Below are 19,299 nucleotides of genomic sequence, written 5' to 3'. Positions count from 1 at the left end.
ATCTTGGATTGGGGTGGATGACATCATCACAAACTGTGTCATTGGGGCATGCCTATGTGTCCCTGCAGCTGTACCAAATTTAGTTCAAATTGGTTAGGCGGTTCACAAGTTAACCCACTTGCGACTCAGGAGTCTGGGCCACTGAGTTCAGTAGGGACCCAAGGCTGAGACTGCTCCAAGGAATTCAGCCTGAATTGATCTCAGTGGGTTTTAAGCTTGCCGAATTTGAGGTTGAATTGTGGCCACCATGTAGAGTCAGTACCTTGGCTAGACATAGAGATAATCTGAAGATAACTTGCAGATGGTCTAAAGTGGAGGGTTGGATGGGAGGCAATGTCCTTGCTCCCTCAATAGTACCCCCACTTATCCCTCATCTGTTACTCTTCCGATTCTTTTGGATCTCGTGAGGGTTTGGGATTAACAGCAAGTGAAACAGCAATTACCCAAACTGCACACAATACCATTCCAGGCTGCAGGGGTGCATTCACAGAAAGAAATGCTCCTCCATTAAAAACCAAAACTCTGCATCTAGAAAATGAGCGTGTCAGGAAGGCTATACTTTTCTCTGATATTGGAGAACTCTGATTGCTTAAATATCCTTAGAAAACCAGAGTCCCAAGGAGAAGTGTTTTGGCCTAATTTGGGGGTTCTCAGACTTGGGCTGAGGATTATGGGAGTTGAAGTCCAATGACCTCTGGGGACCCAAAGTTGGAAATACCTTAGGAACATAGGAAGCTGCCATATAGCTTAGTATTGTAGTTATACTTAGTAGTATATAGCTTAGTCCATCTAGCTAAGTATTGTCTTCACAGACTGGCAGTGGTTTCCACAAGGTTACAGGCAGGAGTCTCTCCCTGCCCTATCTGGAGATGCCAGGGAAGGAATTTGGAAACTTCTGCATGCAGGCATGCAGATGCTCTTCCCAGAGTGGCCCCATCCCCTGAATGGACTCTCTTACAGTGCTCACACATGTAGTCTCCCATTCAAATGCACACCAGGGTGGACCCTGCATAGCAAAGGAGGCAATTCATGCTTACGATTATAAAACCAGCTCTCCTCCCCTTCCTGAGATGCTATCTTTCTAAATGCCCTCATCCCCCCCACCCCAGTAGGGTGCATTCAGTCATGTGTACACACATTTGCAGGGCCAAACACTGACCATTTCTAGGCCTTAATAACTGAACTGGAAGGACCTTTTCAAGGAAGCGAGGGAGGCTAATTTAAAAAGCCTGCCCAGAGAAGGGTTGCCATATTCAAGCTCAAAATCTGGGCACCCTAATTTGCATGCTATGCAAATTAGCTGATAGACTGTCCAATTGACTTGTATCTGCCCTGGATATCTACCAGCAATAGCTGGAGAGAGTCTCTTTACCTGAGCATTAAACATACCCAGACTTCATATCCCAGAACTTTCTAACATACATGTTCAGTTTTTAACCTTGTCTAATTAGCTGTGTGTACCGCTGCCATGGATTCCTCACCAGCTGTGGACAACCACCCCACTCCATTTTCCAATACATTTTCCAACAAATTTGGAGAAATCTAAGTATGTAGTACACCGCTCTGGGCTCCTTGGAGGAAGAGTGGGATATAAATGATAATTTCCCAGTACCCAAATATGCTTTTTATTAGTGAATAAGCATGCTATTTATTGGTTTAAATGTGCTATTTATTGTGGAAGGTGAAAATACCAGATAAGACTGGGGAAAATACCAAAACAAAGCTCACGAGGAGGAGCAGTGCTGAGTGCATTTCCATCACCACTAAATTCTACAATTGACCCTACAAAACTGGTGCTAGGGATTCAGGCCTTCATTCTTGAGCCTTGTCACCATTTACATCCTGAGATAGGTATACCAAAATGCCTATTGGCTGGAAAAGAGCAGAGGGGAAGGAAAATACATGGTGACTTAAACTAAAACTTAAAAACTCACAAAAATGACATATCTATAGAAAATAAATGAAGACTACTCTATGTTTGAGGTATTAATAACAGCAGTAGGGGGGGGAATACACTGAGCTTTTCAGTTAATGCTGCAATCCTAAGCACCCTTACTTGGGAGAAAATCTGATTGAAACCAGTGGTACTTACTTCTAAGTAGGCATGCACAGAATGGATTGCACGATAAAGCCCCAAACCGTAATTTACATCAAAATCAAGCTGCAATAGAGATCCCCTGCTGACAAAAAATAAAGGCAACATGCCTCAGGGGGATTCCTTATTGTGTGAACCCAGCCAGCCTTTTTTCCCTCACCTGCCTTTCTCCAAGTCCAGCAGTTGAACAGAAGAGTGACCCCACATTTTGCTCCTGAACTCCACTTCCACAAGGGCTAGAGCTTAGCTTTTTGGCTTTAAAGGAAAGTTAGGAATCGGCAAGTGCTAAGTGGGCACCAGGGAACATGCTTAAAACGCGGTAAATAGCCAGAAATCCAGAGGGAAATGGCAACCTCAGTCAATGCCCCCAGGCTTTGGAATGCTCTCCTGTCCACTCCTCGGTTTAAGAACATAAGGACAGCCCTGATGGATCAGGCTCAAGGCCCATCTAGCCCAGCATCGTGTTTTGCACAGTGGCCCACCAGATGCCTCTGAGAAGCCCACAGGCAAGAATTGAGGGCATGCCCTGCTGTTGCTCCCCTGCAACTGGTACTCAGAGGAATCCTGCCTCTGAGGCTGGAGGTTGCCTATAGCCCTCTGACTAGTAGCCATTGATAGACCCCCTCCTCCATGAAGTTATCCAAACCCTTCTTAAAGCCATCCAGGTTGTTGGCTGTCACATCTTGTGGCAGAGAATTCCACAAGTGGATTATGCGTTGTGTGAAAAAATACTTCCGTTTGCTGGTCCTAAATTTCCCGGCAATAGGAAACATAGGAAGCTGCCATATACTGAGTCAGACCATTGGTCTATCTAGCTCAGTATTGTCTTCACAGACTGGCAGCGTATTCTCCAAGGTTGCAGGCAGGAATCTCTCTCAGCCCTATCTTTGAGATGCTACCAGGGAGGGAACTTGAAACCTTCTTCTCTTCCCAAAGCGGCTTCATCCCCTGAGGGGAATATCTTGCAGTGCTCACACATCAAGTCTCCCATTCATATGCAACCAGGGCAGAGCCTGCTTAGCTATGGCGACAAGTCATGCTTGCTACCACAAGACCAGCTCTCCTCTCAATTTCATAGGATAACCACTGGTTCTAGTGTTATGTGAGGGAGAAAAATGTCTCTCTATCCACACCATGCATGATTTTATAGACCTCTATCATGTCTCTCTGCAGTTGTCTTCTTTCTATACTAAATAGCCCCAGGTGTTGTAGCCTAGCCTCATAAGAAAGGTGCTCTAGGCCCTTGATCATCTTGGTTGCCTTCTTCTGCACCTGTATACAGTTCTACAATGTCCTTTTTAGATGTGGTGACCAGAATTATACGCAGTACTCCAGGTGTGACTGCACCATAATTTTGTATAAGGGCATTATACAAAATGATATAGGTCGGTAAAATGAGTACCCAGAATGTTGGGGGCAATATGCTAAATCATTGTAAACCGCTTAGAGAGCTCTGGCTATAAAGCGGTATATAAATGTAAGTGCTGTTGCTATTGCTATTATAATATTAGCCGTTTTATTTTCAGTCCCCTTCCTAATGATCCCTAGCATGGAATTGGCATTTTTCACAGCTGCCATACATCGAGTCAACACTTCCAACGAGCTGTCCACCACGACCCCAAGATCCCTCTCCTGGTCAGTCACCGACAGCTCGGATCCCATCAGCATATACTTGAAGCTGGGGTTTTTCGTCCCAGTGTGCATCACTTTACACTTGCTAACATTGAACCGTATTTGCCATTTTGTTGCCTGCTCCCCCAGTCTGGAGAGATCCTTTTGGATCTTCTAAAGATTCCTCGACAGTTTTTAGGAAAAAAGTAAGGACAGGGCTCTTCACCTAGGCTGCTGAATGAGAGTATTGCTTTTTACTGCTGCTGCTTTGTGTTATGTATTATTATTTTATGGGTTATTAAATTGTATATAGGTATATTAAATTGTATATAGGTTATTCTTATATTTTTATCTGTACTTTTGTATTATGCTTTTTGTTTTTTTGAGATCATCTGTACCTTTGTATTTTAATTATGCATTGTTTTAATTATATTGTAAACTGCTTTGAGGTTATTTAATGAAAAGTGGTATATAAACTGAACAATGAATGAATAAACCTTAGCCCAGAGCCCCTTTGAGAACATAAGAACGGTCCTGCTGGATCAAGCCCAAGGAAGCCTATCTAGTCCAGCATCCCTTTCTCACATAGTGGCCCACCAGATGCCTCTGGGAAGCCCACGGGCAAGAGGGTGCAGGCCCTCTCTCCTGCTGTTGCTCCTCTGCAACTGGTATTTGGAGGCATCCTGCCTCTGAGGATGCTGGAGGTGGCCTATAGCCCTCAGACAAGTAGGCATTGATAGACCTGTCATCCATTAATTTGTCTAAGTCCCTTTTAAAGCCTTTGTCCCAAGAGATGAGAATTACTGAAATCTAGTGTGAATACAATGAATATTTATATCCTGCTTTTCAACAAAAAGTTCCCAAAGTGGTTTACATAGATATAAATAAATAAAATTAAATGGCTCCCTGTCCCCAAAAGGCTCACAATCCAAAAAAAGAAACCTAAGCTAGACACCAGCAACAGCCACTGGAGGGATGCTGGGCTGGAGCTAGATATGGCCAGTTGCTCTCCCCTTGAATAAAGAGAATCACCACTTTAAAAAGGTGCCTCTTTGCTCAATTAGCAGGCTCCTTTCCCTGAGGATCTGTTTGCTTTCAAGATTATAGCTGAATACTTGTGGCAGTTATAAGACTCCCTCGGAGTTCCTAACAAGCCTGGCTGAAGAGAGAGAACCTCAGGGACTTGTTGGTATTTTGCTGTGGCTATAGTGAGGCAACATATCCTGTTAATTGCTTTAACAAAAGAGTGAATTGTCCAAGCCCAGCATTTGGTGGCTAAATTGGGTGCCTCTGGGAGGGCCACAAACAATATGTGAGGGTAACAGCCCTCTCTTGGATGTCCACCAACAGCTGATCGCAGAGGTAGACTGCCTTTGACCATGTGGGTTCCGTGGGCTGTAGGTTTTGAGAGACCTATTGGAGGCAAGAACAGCCTTGCTGGGTCAGACCAAAAGGGCAGGCCCATCTACTCCAGCAGCTTCTTGGGGCCAGTTACCTCCAGGAAGTCCACAAGCCAGGCATGAAGGCAATGGCCTTTCCCCTGCACTCAGTTTCTTCTTATTCAAAGATATACTACTGCTGTACATTAAGGTTCCATTTAGCCATTGAATTCATTGCCATTGAATATGAAGACTGTACTGGGGCAAATAGATCTCCTCCGTTGTATGCCCCTCACCCGGCACTTAGGGGTAGACTGCCTCTGAATTTGAAGGTTCTATTTGAGTCTCACTGCTCAGTGAGAGCCAGTGGGATAGAGTGGACAAAGCTTCAGCTAGTGTTGGCCATTGGTGCAGGAGAGCCAGGTTTGAGTCCCCATTCAGCCATGAAGGACACTGGGTTATTTTACGCCAGCTGCTCTCACTGGGTGGTTGGTATGAAAATGAAGGGAAACCCCTATTGCCCTAAGCTACTCAGAGAGTGTGTGTGCATGCACGCACGCACAAACACAGAGTCAGCATGGTGTAGTGGTTGGAGCAGGACTGGGGAGAACCAACTTCAAATCTTGGTTCAGCCTTGAAACTAACTGAGTAGCTCTAAGCCAGGCCCTTCTCTCTCAGCCTGACCTATCTCACAGATTTATGAAGATAAACATAACCAGCTTTTACTCTGCAGTTGGCTCCTTGGAGGACGAGCAGAATATTAATATAAATAAATAAGAGTGAGAGAGACATCCGAGCCAGCGGCCATCATCATAGCCGGTGGCAGTGAGTTCCGTTCCGTAGGTCAGTTCCACCTCATGTGGTATGTTCAAGCCAGTGGCCATTGCTCCATCTTGTAGCAATGAGTTCTACAGGTCAACTCCAGTCCAGATTGTGCGGAAGAAGGCTTTCCCTTTGTCTCCTGCTGCTCTATTTTGAACCGCCCCCCAGCAAATCGCCCTCCCATTTCTTCTCCGCGCAGGCGCAGCCCGTGCACGTGCGAATCCCCTTTGTTCCTTCCTTCCTTCATTCATGCATTCATTCGCTCGCCGAAGAGAAGTCAATGACCGCGAGTGGCCGCCGCACGAGTGCGGGGCTTGGCGCGCCTCCCGGCAGGCCCCAAAACGAAGCGGGGCGGGGCCACGAAAGCCCTTTCCCGCAACCAACATGGCGCTCGCCGCTTCACACGCCCGCTCCTCAGTCTCGGCCAGCTATCGGCCGGTTCAGGCCACGCGCTTCTTCACGACAGCCAATCAGAGCTTTTCTACGCTTGGCGGGAGGTCCGCGAGAGAAACAAGACAAAGCGATTAATGGGCGGAGAAAGCCCCATTCTCCTCCTCCCTTCAGGCCCCGCCCATAGCCCCACTTTAAAAGGCTTCCCGCCAGGCGTGTCTTTGCGATAGCATCTTTTCTTGAACGCGGGCCGGGGAGGTAAGGAATTGTCTTCGTTTGTGTGCTTGGCAGGACAGCGCCAGGCATGTGCTTTGGAGCGCGGGTAGGGGGATTCAGTGAGTGTTAAAACGGGGCGGGGGCGTCTTCAGGAGGGAAATAGTTTTCCCCCTCACTCTCTGAAGAGAAGGGTAATTGGCTTAATCCGTTAATTAATGTTCTCCGCGTCGGAGGCTTGTATTCCGCGCGCTCTCCCTTTCCTGTCAAATCCGCTGCTGTTCTGTGCAGCCTGCAGAGCTCGCCGGTCCCTGACTGCCAGCAAGATAGAACTAACTTCTTCAGCCATCCAGCCCTCCTGCTTTTAAAGTCTCCGTTCACTAATTATTTTTTACAGCTGTTAGCATTGCAGCAGTGCGTAGCTTTTAAGCTATATAGCATGTCACTCTCAACACTCTCTCGTTGGCTTTAGCCCCACTGTGACTCCTCCATAGTCGCATGCTGCAGTTTGAGCAATTTTCTAACTCCTTTGTTGCTTTTTACAGACACTCTTCGCTTTTAATCTTCTAGTAATTCCGTAGTAGCCTTGCAGTCTTTATGCGAATAGGCACAGATTTTGTCGCTTCGGTCTGGTTTCAATTGCTGTTGGTATTTATTGCCTGTTACATACTCCTCCTACCTTGTGCGGGTCTGAGACTGTAATATTGATTGATGGATCTGTGCAGTGCCTGGCACTATGACTCTGGGATGTGAAAGGGACAACTTGAAACTTACAAGGATGTGGGAGATGGGCTGGCTGAGGGTGAGGTCCTTGTCTAGCTAAGTCCTGGTTGCTCTGACTAGTAGTGACTTTCTGGGGTTATTCTTGCCTGGAATGCTGGAGATGCTGTGAGGATTGAACCTGGGACTGTCTGTAGATACTGTCTCTCCCCTGAATTACTGCCCCATCCCCTGAAAGGCTTGCCTGGGGGGTGGGGTTGGTGAGGCTGCAGTGCCTTTTGTTCTAGTGGCCTCTCTTAGATTCTTATTTGGAGAAGTGGGTTGGCGTTGGGAGAGGTTTGTCCTGTCTGGAGAAGCTGAGTGTCAAAGGTGGGTGTGTGGTTGAGGAGGTGGTATTCTGACCCCATCTGTTGCCCTTGTGTCTCTTGTCTGCTTAGAGTTGTGCACAAGGAGGTCCTCCTGTATAACCTGGTTTCCCAGCCTTGGGTCCCCTAGATGTTGTTGGAGTACAACTCCCATCATCTAGAGCCATAGTGGCTGTTGTGACTGGATGATGAGAGTTGTAGTGCAGCACCATCTGGAAACCCCTGTTCTACCGAACCATTTACTAGAATAGTATATGTGTGTGGTCTCCTAGCTGTCTTTACCTTATAAAGGAACTGACTTGACTTCAAAAGGGAGCTGAAGCCTTCTAAATGGGAACCAAATAAAGCATTTGTCTTTCCACATCCTATCTGGCTTTGTTCCCCACCTCTTGCTTAAGATATCCTCCTTACTCCTTTCCTGTGTGAACTATTGTTTGAGACAATACTTGTCTCCTCTAATTCTGGGGCTGTATTGCTAACAGATCTTGCCTGAAATTCTGCTATGTATCTTCTCCACCTCTCTCCTCCCTGCCACAAATCTTCTGCTCCTCTTCCCCAAAGTAGAATCCAGACTTCATCCCTATTCTGGTCCTCCTGTTTGAGGCCTTGGCCCTTGTGCCAAGGCACAAAAGTCATCCAAGGATCCTCTTGGACACTACTTCCTGGTATTCTGCCCCCCCACCGCCCCCGTATGCTCTGGTTCCTTGTATCTTCCCACCCTATGCAGAAGGCTTTTTCCGTGTCCCATATCAAGTGGTATCTCCCCCACCTCTACTCTTCAGCAACATGGAAACAAATATGCTGCACTTACATGCATTAAAATGGGGGTGAAGGAGGATGGCTGAAGCATAAGTCTTCCCCCCCCCCACACACACACCCAGTCCAAAATCTTGGCACTGACTGCCAGCAGCACCCACTCTTGACAGCTCCCTGTTTTGCATCTCTGTTGATAGACCTGGCTTTGAGCTGAAGTAATCTTTCCTTACCCTTCAGTTTCTTGCATTGTTCATGCTGAAATTCCCCCGCCTTCATTTTTATACCCTCTCTAACTGGAGAATTGACTTAAATTCTCTGCTTTGTCACAAAATAGAAATCTGTGCTGATCAGACTCTTGCAATGATTAATGATATTGCCATTTTTAATTACTTTTGTCAAGGCAGATGATGATGATGATTACATTTATATCCCGCTCTTCGTCCATGGAGCCCAGAGTGGTGTACTACATACTTGTTTCTCTTTCACAACAACCCTGTGCAGTAGGTTAGGGTGAGAGAGAAGTGACTGGCCCAGTCACCCAGCTAGTTTTATGGCTGAATGGGGATTTGAATTCGGGTCTCCCCGGTCCTAGTCCAGCACTCTAACCACTACACCATGCTGGCTCTCACACAGATGTTAACTGGTTGATTCAACCATGAAATGTGATGCACCAGACTCCTAGTGCAGATGTCTCCAGATATTGGTGGACTACAACTCTTTGTTGTAGGAGTTGGACTGCATACCTACTATTGGACTACATACCTTTCAGATATTGTGGCTGGAGATGATAGGAGTTGTAGTCCAACAAATTGGGATCCAAGGTTGAGAACCTTCATCTTAGTGTCTTTGACTGAAAAAGAAAAAGTGGGGGCTCCGCTGGGAGAGCTGGGATATTTAGGGGCTGAAATATTTGGGGCTATAACTTATATAGGTTGTTCCCATATCATGAATATCTTAACAGGAATAATGCTTATCTTCCCTTTAAACAGAAAATATTTTCCTATAAGAGATTTTCAAAACAGGATAGCCATATTTCCTTTTGCGATGTGTCTGGTTTGCTCCAAAAAACCCAACTTCTGCCATAAAGGTTATCCTTCTTTTGATGGATAAACATGACAGACTTACCCAGTTTCCTGCCCCCAACCTTAGCAGATGATGCAAATTTAGGAATCTGCCCAAATTTGGCACCTAAGAGCAAAAGACCAGAGACCAGGAAGCTGTACTATAGACACATTGTCAGTGGGCAGAACATCTGCTACTATTTGAACAGTATATTGTATCAGGGCTTTTCTTTAAAATCTACTCTAGTTCCTGTTTGAGTATTTGCATAAGGAAGTGACTGGCATCACTGCCATTTAATAGAGAAATGGCTTATAAAATGTTTAAAGCCTGTTGCTAGGATTCCTGGAGGGAGCTTGCCTGTAGTCAAGGAGAACTTGAATCAAAATATTCCTGTTGGTTACAGTTAGATCATGGAGCAACTTGTACAATGCAGTTGAGTGAAATGCCCAAGACTGTCCAACTTGTAGGTGTCAGAGGTAGGATGTGAACCAGGTCTGTCTAGTTTGTTGCTGGACCAAGGCCTGGGACACTGAGTTCTGTTTGGGTTGTACTACAGAGTGCAAGTAGAAGATTACATGGCTAAATTCTTCTCACAAGTCTCTACACAGAAAGCTAGTGCATTAGCTGTACAAATGATTCTTTAGCCTTGCAAATTTCTAGCTGCAGTATCGGCTGTGTGGTGATTTGCCTGTGGGCTCACTTTGGTTGAGGATTCCATTTTGTCATCAATGCTCTCCTCGTGTATGGTGCTTCAAAAAGAACTAGTCAAAATCGCAGGTCCTTGCCACTACAGCTAAATGGAACCTCCACGTTCTGATGCAGTGTATCTGAAGACCAGTTTTATTTTATTATAATTACAAATTTCTATAGTGCCCCATAGGTAGGTCCTTGGGCAGTTCACAATCTAAAAACAACAATTAAACGTTAGCACAATGCAGTAACAAACAGTGAGGGTAGATTGTTACTTGCTTGTATTTGTAGGCTTCCCAGTCATCTGGCAAGCCGCAGTAGGAAGTAGGCTGATGGACGGGAGCAAGGGCTCCTGTATTTAAGAATAAAGCAGGTATGAGATCTTGTAGAGCGGTTTAAATGCCATTAGTGGCAGAAAGGAGCCATACAGCTGAATACAAGAGCAAAGTCTTATGAAAGACAGGAACATAGTTAATGTTAGGCCTATGTTAAAAGCAGTTTAAACCTAAGTAACTTAGGGCGGGGTTCCCCAATCGGGGGGGGCAGATTGGATATTTCTGCACTAAACGGGGTTGGACTAGAAGATCTCAAAGGTCTCTTCCAATTCTGACATTTTAGGATTCCAACTCCCGTCCTCCCCAGAACGTCCTCTAAAATAATGCTTGGTATTGAATGTCCGCTTTAGCCAGGTATACAACCTTTGTTCACGGTGACTGGGATGATGGTAGTCCAACATCTGGGGACCCAAAATTGGGGCACCCTGACCCATGGCACTTGTGCATTCAAGTTCTCTTCCTCCTGCACCCTCAGCCTGTTCCTGGTGCACTGCACCAACCCTGGGACCAATCTGCCACCCCTGGCATTTAATGACTGCCCTGGTGCCTTTCCTAGAGGATGCTGAAAAACCTTCCAGCATCCAGGAATGCAAAATGCCGGGAATTGACTTGAATGCTACTGATGCCCAGCAGAATTCTGGTGACGCATAAGCAGCTGAGTTATCTGTAAACAAGGGGCTCAGCAGGATCCGTCCAGCGTGGAGCCTTTTGATAGGGTGATGGAAATAGACCACTTTGTGACTCACGGCCACAACCCGCTTCTCCCCTCCCCACCCATGAGTTTGTGTGTCTGCCTGTGTGAGTGAGTGAGAAGGCAAAATTAAAATAAAAAAAAACCGGAATCTGCTGATGCTTGGCATGCAGTCACTGATGAGTTCAGCCGAGTAGGTGAACGTCCTACAGTAACCCCAGACAGGATTCTCTGGAGACCATCCTCACGTGAGGGTGCTGGGATGATTACTAGGAGCGCTGCCATTGGCTGAAAGCGCTTGGATGATCCTGCAGCGGAGAGTGCTTGCAGCAGGTGCGGGAGGGCGGAGGTTGAACAGGATTGTTTGCAGCATCCGCTGGGAGGAGAACAGAGCTTGGGAGTCTGTGTGCAGAGAGCCAGCGTGCTAAGCAGGAATCCTGGCTCTGGGGCAGAAGCATCCTTTGAATTGGGCACCTTATAATATCAATCTGTAAGCCTGAAATCCCACACGCACCGACTGGGGAGCAACTCCCATTAAAACTGGCACTTCATCCATTTCACATGAAATTGAGACTGGCACGTAATCAATCCAGCTAAAATCTGCTGGCAGGGCAGTGTCTGTGAGAGCATAGCATAGTGGTTAGAGTGTTGGGACTAGGGCTGGGAAGACCTGAGTTCAAATCCCCATTCAGCCATGAAACTCACTGGGTGACTTTGGGCCAGTCGTGTATCTCTCAGCCTAACCTACCTCACAGAGTTGTCGTGAGGATAAAAATAACCATGTACCTCTGAGCTCTCGGAGGTAGAGCAGGATAGAAGTATGAAAATAAAGAAACCTCTTTGGCTGGCAAAAGGGGTGTGTGTGTGCATGTGCACACTAGTACAGGGGTAGGCAACCTTGGCTCTCTAGCTATGGAACTACAACTCCCATCATTCCCAGCCATATTGACACATACTAGTCAATAGGGTTGACCCCTCCATAAATGCTTGTGGATGAAGTGCTTAAAAAGGTAGCTGCTCTACAAAAAATAGAAATGGCAGTCCTCTACCAGGCAGCGTGGTGTAGTGGCTAGAGTGCTGGACTAGGACCAGGGAGACTTGAGTTCAAATCCCCATTCAGGCATGAAACCAGTTGGGTGACTCTGGGCCAGTCACTTCTCTCTCAGCCTAACCTCCTTCACAGGGTTGTTGTGAGGAGAAACTTAAGTATGTAGTACACGGCTCTGGGCTCCTTGGAGAAAGTGCGGGATATAACATGTAAAATACTCTCTCTCTCTCTCTCTCTCTCTCTCTGAATCAGACCATCTAGCACAGTGTTGCTTCCACTTGGTGCTGGATTTAAGCATATGCTAAGTAGGTTACAGCTCAGGGCCTCACATCATGAGGGGGCCTCTGAATACCAAAAAATGACTAAATTTCAAGTTTTACATAACTGGTTGAAAAATAAAGGAGAAACAAAGAAATAAAACTTTATTTGTTAGCCGCCCCATAACAAATTGTTCTCTGGGTGGCTTACAGACTCTAAAACTGACATTATCACTCTTATAAGACACCTATACTAGCTGACCCACACAGAGCATCTGTGTGCTCCTTGGGGCTGGCTGTTCCCCCACTTCCTGCCCCACTCTCGACACAGTGACAGGCTGCCCCTTTGTTGGCCAGATTGGGTGGCGGCGGCGGCAGCCGCCGCCTCCTCATCTGGCAGCCGAGCAGCCAGCTGAGGCTGCCACCGCCTCCTTTACCTCCACGGCCAGGCCAGGCCATCCGCCTTCAGCTCCCAGCAGCCCACTGGCCGCCTCCTCCTCCTCACCCAGCATGGCCTGGCGAGGCCAGACCGTCCCACCACCACCACCACCTCCTCTGGTCGTTTTGCACCAGCCTGCCACTGCCATTTTTTGTTTCCCCTGAACTCTCGCGGCTCGCCCAAGCCTGGCAACGCGAGAGTTCCGCCGCCAAATTCCTAAGGACACGCATGCCGGCTAAGAGAAATAAGTATATAGATGGCTACACTATTTACCATACTGAGTTTATAAATCTGTGCAGAAATAACTAAATTATATCAAAATTTTGTTAGAGCAGGGCCCAGAGTAGACCAACACCCAGCATTGTGGTTACAGGCAGCAGTCGCCTCTTCAGATGAATGCTCTTATAACTGTGAGCAATGCAGTGAGGAGGGGGAAGGGGGGGAATGATGCACCAGGCTGGGACTTCCAGCGCATTTTGTAACTCTGTGGGGCCTCTTAAGCATGACATAGCTTGAGGGCCTGAATATGTCTTAATCTGGCCCTACCTGCACTGACTGGCAGCAGCTCTCGAAGGTTTCAGGTAGGGGTCCTTCCCAGCCCAACCTGGAGATGCTGCCAGAATTGAACTTGGCGCTGTCTGCTTGTGCTCAGCCGCCAAGTTACAGCCTCATCCCATCTCGGGATGCACTTTTTGTGGGGGAGAATAGTTGAAAGGGAGAATCTTCTCCTTTTTAGAAGTTCATAGCGGGATTTATCTCAAAGGCGTTCCTCTAGTGTGGGAGTGAAGGGAATTGTTGCTTATAAGTACACTAAGTACTGTACTTATAAGAAGGGAAGATAGGCAATCGCTTTCTTCCCTACTTAGAAGTACAGTCCTTAAACACAGTTTCAAAGATTTGGGTGCTCTTCTGTAGTTAGAAGGCTTTTATTAGCGATGACGAATGTTGAAACAATATTGCTTTACTTTCTCTTTCCCTGGAAGCTGATCGCAGCTTGCAATGCTGAAAATTGCCTGTAAAAAGAGATGATGCAAACTGTGGCTTCTGACAGTGGTTGAGCAAGTGCGGAGGCTGCTTCATCTTACAGCAAGGCAACTGTGGGGAAGGCAGTGTGGTTTGGAGGGTGGAACATTGGGCTGGAATCCACGTTGGGGCCGTTGCTTGGTGTTAGAGCATCTGCTTTGCATGCAGAAGACCCCAGGTTCAATCCCTAGTAGCCTCTCCATGTAGAGCTGGGAAAGACCCCTTCCTGAAGCCCTGGAGAGCTGCTGCTGATCAGCTCAGAGCAGGGCTGCACCGTTTTGGCCCGCCAGCTTTGTTTGGCCTACGACTCCCATCATCCTCAACCACAGTGGGTGACAGTCAGGGATGGTGAGAGGTCCAAAGCTGTGTTGCCTTGGGATAGATAACACTGAGCTAGATCGATCAAGGGTCTGACTTGGTAGAAATCATCTTCTTCTGGGAGTTCCAGGTTCAAATCCCCACTTGGCCATGAAGCTCACGGTGTGTGTGAGTGACCCTGGAGCCCACAATAGGAGAGAGGAGATCTGGTCTGGTGGTAGCAAGCATGACTTGTCCCATTAGCTAAGCAGGGTCTGCCCTAGTTGCATATGAATGGGAGACTAGAAGTGTGAGCTCTGTAAGGTATTCGCCTCAGGGGATGGAGCTGCTCTGGGAAGAGCAGAAAGTTCCAAGTTCCCTCCCTGGCATCTCCAAGATAGGGCTGAGAAAGACTCCTGTCTCCAGCCTTGTAGAAGCCGCTGCCAGTCTGCGTAGATAATACTGAGCTAGATGGACCTATGGTCTGACTCGGTATATGGCAGCTTCCTATGTTCCTAAGACTGTTGGGAAAGAATAATTCTTTGCACTGAGCAGGAGGTTGGACCAGAAGACCTCCAAGATCCCATTCATCAAAAAATTGTATGGAACTCCTTGTAGGAATGATGGTTGAAAATATGACCTTCAAGGCAAAGTTCATCCTTGCTGTGGGACTGGCCAGCTTGTCCAAAGTTTGCCTGAGTTCTTGCACGCTAATGTTTGGTCAACCAGATAATCTAGACAATGTGTTTCTCCACTTGAGGCAGCTGTTGAGACATCCCAGAGGTCAGAGTAACTGTTCTTCCATCTCAGGGTGTCTGTGTATACCAGCAATGTTTAACCTGGGTTGTATTAACATTGGCATCAAGTGGGACCTTGAGGGTGACCCTAATATTGTCTTGTGAAACTGGTTGTTCTGAGTGATCCACCAAGCCTCTTGTTGTTCATGTCTGCTTCCCATCTCTGGCAAGAGGTCACCAACATTTTAGGCCAAAAAAACCCTGTTCTGCCTCTGCTGAAACAGCAAGATAAGCCAAGCTGACCAAAAGGTCAACAGAACTACTAAATATAATCTAGTTATTTACTAAACCAGGGTTTCCCAACCAGTGTGCTGCAAGCAAGACACAGGCCGTGGTGCCACATGGACTAGCTCTGAGTTGGCTCCAAAAGTAGAGAGTTTGAACTCCCCATGTTTGGAGCTAATTTGCCCCATAATGCAAAGGGAAGGAGTCGCTGCCTTGAGCCATAAAGGAGCAAGTCGGCTGCAAACACAGAGAGTGTAAACACCCAGCTTTGCAGCTGATTTGCCCCTTCCTGGGCCTAAGGAGCTACTCCTTTCCTGTGTGTTAGGGGTGCCTTGGTTCCAACACAGGGAGATCAAACTCCCGGCTCTTGTAGCTGACTTGCCCTATAATGTAACAGGAGATTAAATAGTGCAATGGCTTTGACATCTTAAAAAAGCACACTTGCGGGCCAGTGTGCCCTAAGTGTTTTTTTACTCCTAGTGTGCTGGGGGCAGGGAGAGCTGGGAAACAGTATAGGGAACTAAATATTTTATGGTTAGTATTGCTAATATTTACCTTGCTAAATCTTCAGTAACTGGATTTGAAATGGCTTACGTGATTTGAAAAGCACAGTCTATTGCAATAGAAACAGAATTGCCCAAGAAAAATATTGCAATAGGACAGCAATATTATACCCCTTATATTAATCACGGCTGGCATTAAGAGGCAGAAATCCAACTTGGTTAGGAACTGCCCAGAGGAAACTTCTTCTTTGCCAAAGCATGCAAGCATTTCCTTGCAAACCCGAAATGATCATTACTCAATGGCAGGGGCAAGAAGCAGGCTGCTGAAGCCTTGACCCCTGAATGTTTGCTGATCTCCTGCTTTACTTACTTACATTACTTACATTTTTTAAATATACCGCTCTATAGCTGGAAGCTCTCTAAGCGGTTTACAATGATTTAGCATATTGCCCCCCAACATTCTGGGTACTCATTTTACCGACCTCGGAAGGATGGAAGGCTGAGTCAACCTTGAGCCCCTGGTCTGGATCGAACTTGCAACCTTCTGGTTACAGGGCGGCAGTTTTACCACTGCGCCACCTGGGGCATGCTTTGGCTTCCAAATGGTACCAATGCCAGTCACATGCTTTCAGTTTGCTCATGGGATAGGAACTTTAATGTTTCTGCACTAGGTGATGTCTGTGCTTGCATGGGTTGCAAAATAAGGAAGGCTGTCCCTTGCATTGCAACTGGCTGTACGTTACAATATAGGGGCAGCCTTGCTTATTTTGCCTATCCCTCATGACCAGCTTGAAAGCATGTGACTGGCACGGGTGTCATTCAGAAACCAGAGGAGGAGATTGGCAAAATTCAGAGGTCAGCATCTCCTCCAGCCAAAAGGCTGGCCTGATGCTTCTAGACATTGCTTGGTATTGAACCAGGTAGTTGGCATAAGAGAACAAATCAAACAGCTGGATTAAAAACTGGCATGCTTCTGTTCAGATTATCCTAAGAAAGTGTGGATGTTTACTTCTAAAGGATTTCTGAACTCAACAGTTGGATACATTGCTTGGGGATACACACACCAGGTGCTCTATAAATATGATGCCTTGGTGAACTTTATTTTTGCATCATAGAATTGGGACCCTGAATCTTTACTAGGAGGGTCAGAAGACCCCAGCAGAAGGTAGGAGCACATCAGGACTGGGGAGTTGCATAGCATACTTCCTATACTCATTTTAAGTATGCTATGTAACTCCCCAGCCCTATTTTTTGCTAGGTACATAAGCAGCTGCCTTGGGGAAGCCCTTGATCCATCTTGGCTCAGTATTGTCTACACAAGGGCTGCTCAACTTCAGCCCTCCTATAGAAGTTGGCCTACAACTCCCATAATCCCTGGCTATAGGCCACTGTGGCTGGGGATTGTGGGAGTTGTAGTCCAGAAACAGCTGGGGAGGGGGACAAAGTTGAGCAGGCCTAGTCTACACGGACTGACAGCAGCTCACCAGGATTCAGACAGGGCTTTCCCAGCCCTGCCTGGAAATGCTGAACCTGGGATTGAACCTGGGACCTTCTCAATGCAAAGTGGATGCTCTGCTGCTGAGCTACAGCTGGGAGAGCTTTAAAAATGGAACCTCCCTCTCCAGCAGCAGTCTGCTGTTAAGTACCAGAAGTAGGAGACAAATCTCCCCCCTGCCATGCATGTGAAATTTTTGGGGAAATCTGTCCACTGTGGGGGAATGGGGAACTCAACTAGATAAACCTCTGGAGAAGTAGTCTGTCAATAGTCATAATAGCCTGCCTCTGGACCTGAAGGCGTTATCTCTAAAGAGCTGTTGGGGGCAAAAGGGGTGTGGTGTTACCAGAACTGCCCCAGAGTGCTGGCTAGACACACCAACCGTTCTTTTGTCTTAGCTGGGGAATTAGCTTGGCTAGAGGGAGCAGTTCGGCGTCAGTATCAAATTTGTGCAAGTCTGGTAACTGGAAAAGATGAGGTGGTGGAGGCAGAAATGCAGGACAACAGCTTTATTTAGGGTAAATTGGGGTACAAGAAGGCAAACGTTAGTTAGGCAAGGCAATGAATCTTAACTTGTATCCTAAGCAAGAATAAAGCTGGCAGTAATTTAGCGTAGAGTCGATATTGCAGGTTGATCGGCTTGGCCCAGGTCCTAGACCTCCAGAGCCTGGCTTAAGGCTTGCTGTGGAAGGTGCTGCAAGGCAGGGAGGAAAGAGAAGAAGGGGCCAAGGAGACTCAGAGGCAAGAGGTTAGTTGACCTATCCTTGGTCCGGTGGTGCACTTGCAGGTCTCCTTGCAGGAAATGGGCAGAGGGAAGGAGAAGAGAAGGGCGAGGAGCAAAAGCTACCACTTGCTTTGGGAGTCCGTAGGTTAGTGATTCAAACAGATTGGCCATGCACTTTGGCTGGAGGTACTTATTACCAAAGACAACCAGATGGCTCTGTGGTCACCAGGAGTCTAAACCAACTCGACAGCACACCTTACGTTTTACTTACACCTTAAAACGTGCCCTGAGGCAGTTTCCGAGCCATTCCCCATACCCTGGAGGTGGTGGGTTTCAAGAGAGGCAATAGTGTCCTGCTAACTGAGTGGATTTCTCCCAACAGTAGCCGAGGAAGCTATGCAAACACACTGGACATACGTAAATAAAGAATTGCTAGGTTGGCCATCTAAAAACAGGATGCCCTGAGGGGCATAAGATAAGATACTTCCAGTTTGGAGGTGCTCATCTCCCAAGTCCTTGCCAGCTAACTTGTTAAGTCAAAGATGGTTTTAGGAAATGCTCTGCTGATCTGTGTGACTCCCAAGAAGTACTTGATATCTTGCACAGGGAGGACACCTGCCTTGATTGATTCATCCTTTGAAATAGGGTCTGGTCACTTAGCTCAACAGCTCCTCTTTTGAAAAAGAGAGGGCGTTCCATCCCGTCTTTGCTCTTCTGACCTTGGGGGTAGACCGCTCCACGTTTTGCTCATGCTGAGCAACCTGCTGCGAATCTTGCCAATGATAGGCTGGTGCAAAGTTTCATGATCCCATGAACCGAGACACCCAAAATGGAGACACTGGCCCCATGGTCTTGTGTTCCTAGAGGGGTGCTTTCTCTGCTACCCCGAAACACAGCTTGTCTGCTAACAGTGGGGGGCCCTGGTGCCTTTATTCCCTGCTAACTGAACAGACAACACTTTAAAAAGTGGCATGTCATCTCTTTAGCAGGGGGAGAGCATTGGCAGCTGTTGGTGCCTACCTTGTGGGTGTCTGTCTTTAGGTTGTGAACCCTTTGGGACAAGGGACAATCTTCAGGAGGGCAAACAGTTTGAGAACCCCTTCTGCTAACGGGGCAAAGAGGCGCCTTTCAAAATGGGGGCTCTCCTGTCTTTAGCAGGGGGAGAGCACCTGTCCCTATTCTGCCCTGCCCAGCGTCCTTCCCAGTGGCCTGCAGGTGTCCTTTTTGGATTGCAAGCCCTTTGGGGCAGGGAGCCATCTTTGGCCCTTCTCGCATTTGGGAATCGCACCTCCAAGCTGGGCAAAAAGTGAGAGCCCTACCACTGAGCAGGGGGAGAACTGTCCCTGTCCTTCCAGTGGCTGT

The 19,299-nt window shown here is 47.2% G+C and overlaps 1 protein-coding gene across 1 annotated transcript in view; it reads left to right on the top strand.

Moving 5' to 3' along the window:
• The first annotated feature begins 6,439 nt into the window (after window positions 1-6,439).
• The window catches only part of ACSBG2 (acyl-CoA synthetase bubblegum family member 2), a 47,280-nt gene continuing 34,420 nt past the window's right edge, over window positions 6,440-19,299 (top strand). Inside the window, exon 1 of the mRNA XM_053300833.1 lies at window positions 6,440-6,555. The gene's annotated coding sequence lies outside the window, so the exon portion shown is untranslated. The remainder of the gene's footprint in view (window positions 6,556-19,299) is intronic.

The sequence above is a fragment of the Hemicordylus capensis genome, chromosome 2, assembly GCF_027244095.1.
Source record: "Hemicordylus capensis ecotype Gifberg chromosome 2, rHemCap1.1.pri, whole genome shotgun sequence".
NCBI classification, from domain to species: Eukaryota; Metazoa; Chordata; class Lepidosauria; order Squamata; family Cordylidae; genus Hemicordylus; species Hemicordylus capensis.
The sequence above is the reverse complement of the archived record's forward strand: the minus strand, read 5'-3'. Positions and strand labels throughout refer to the sequence as shown.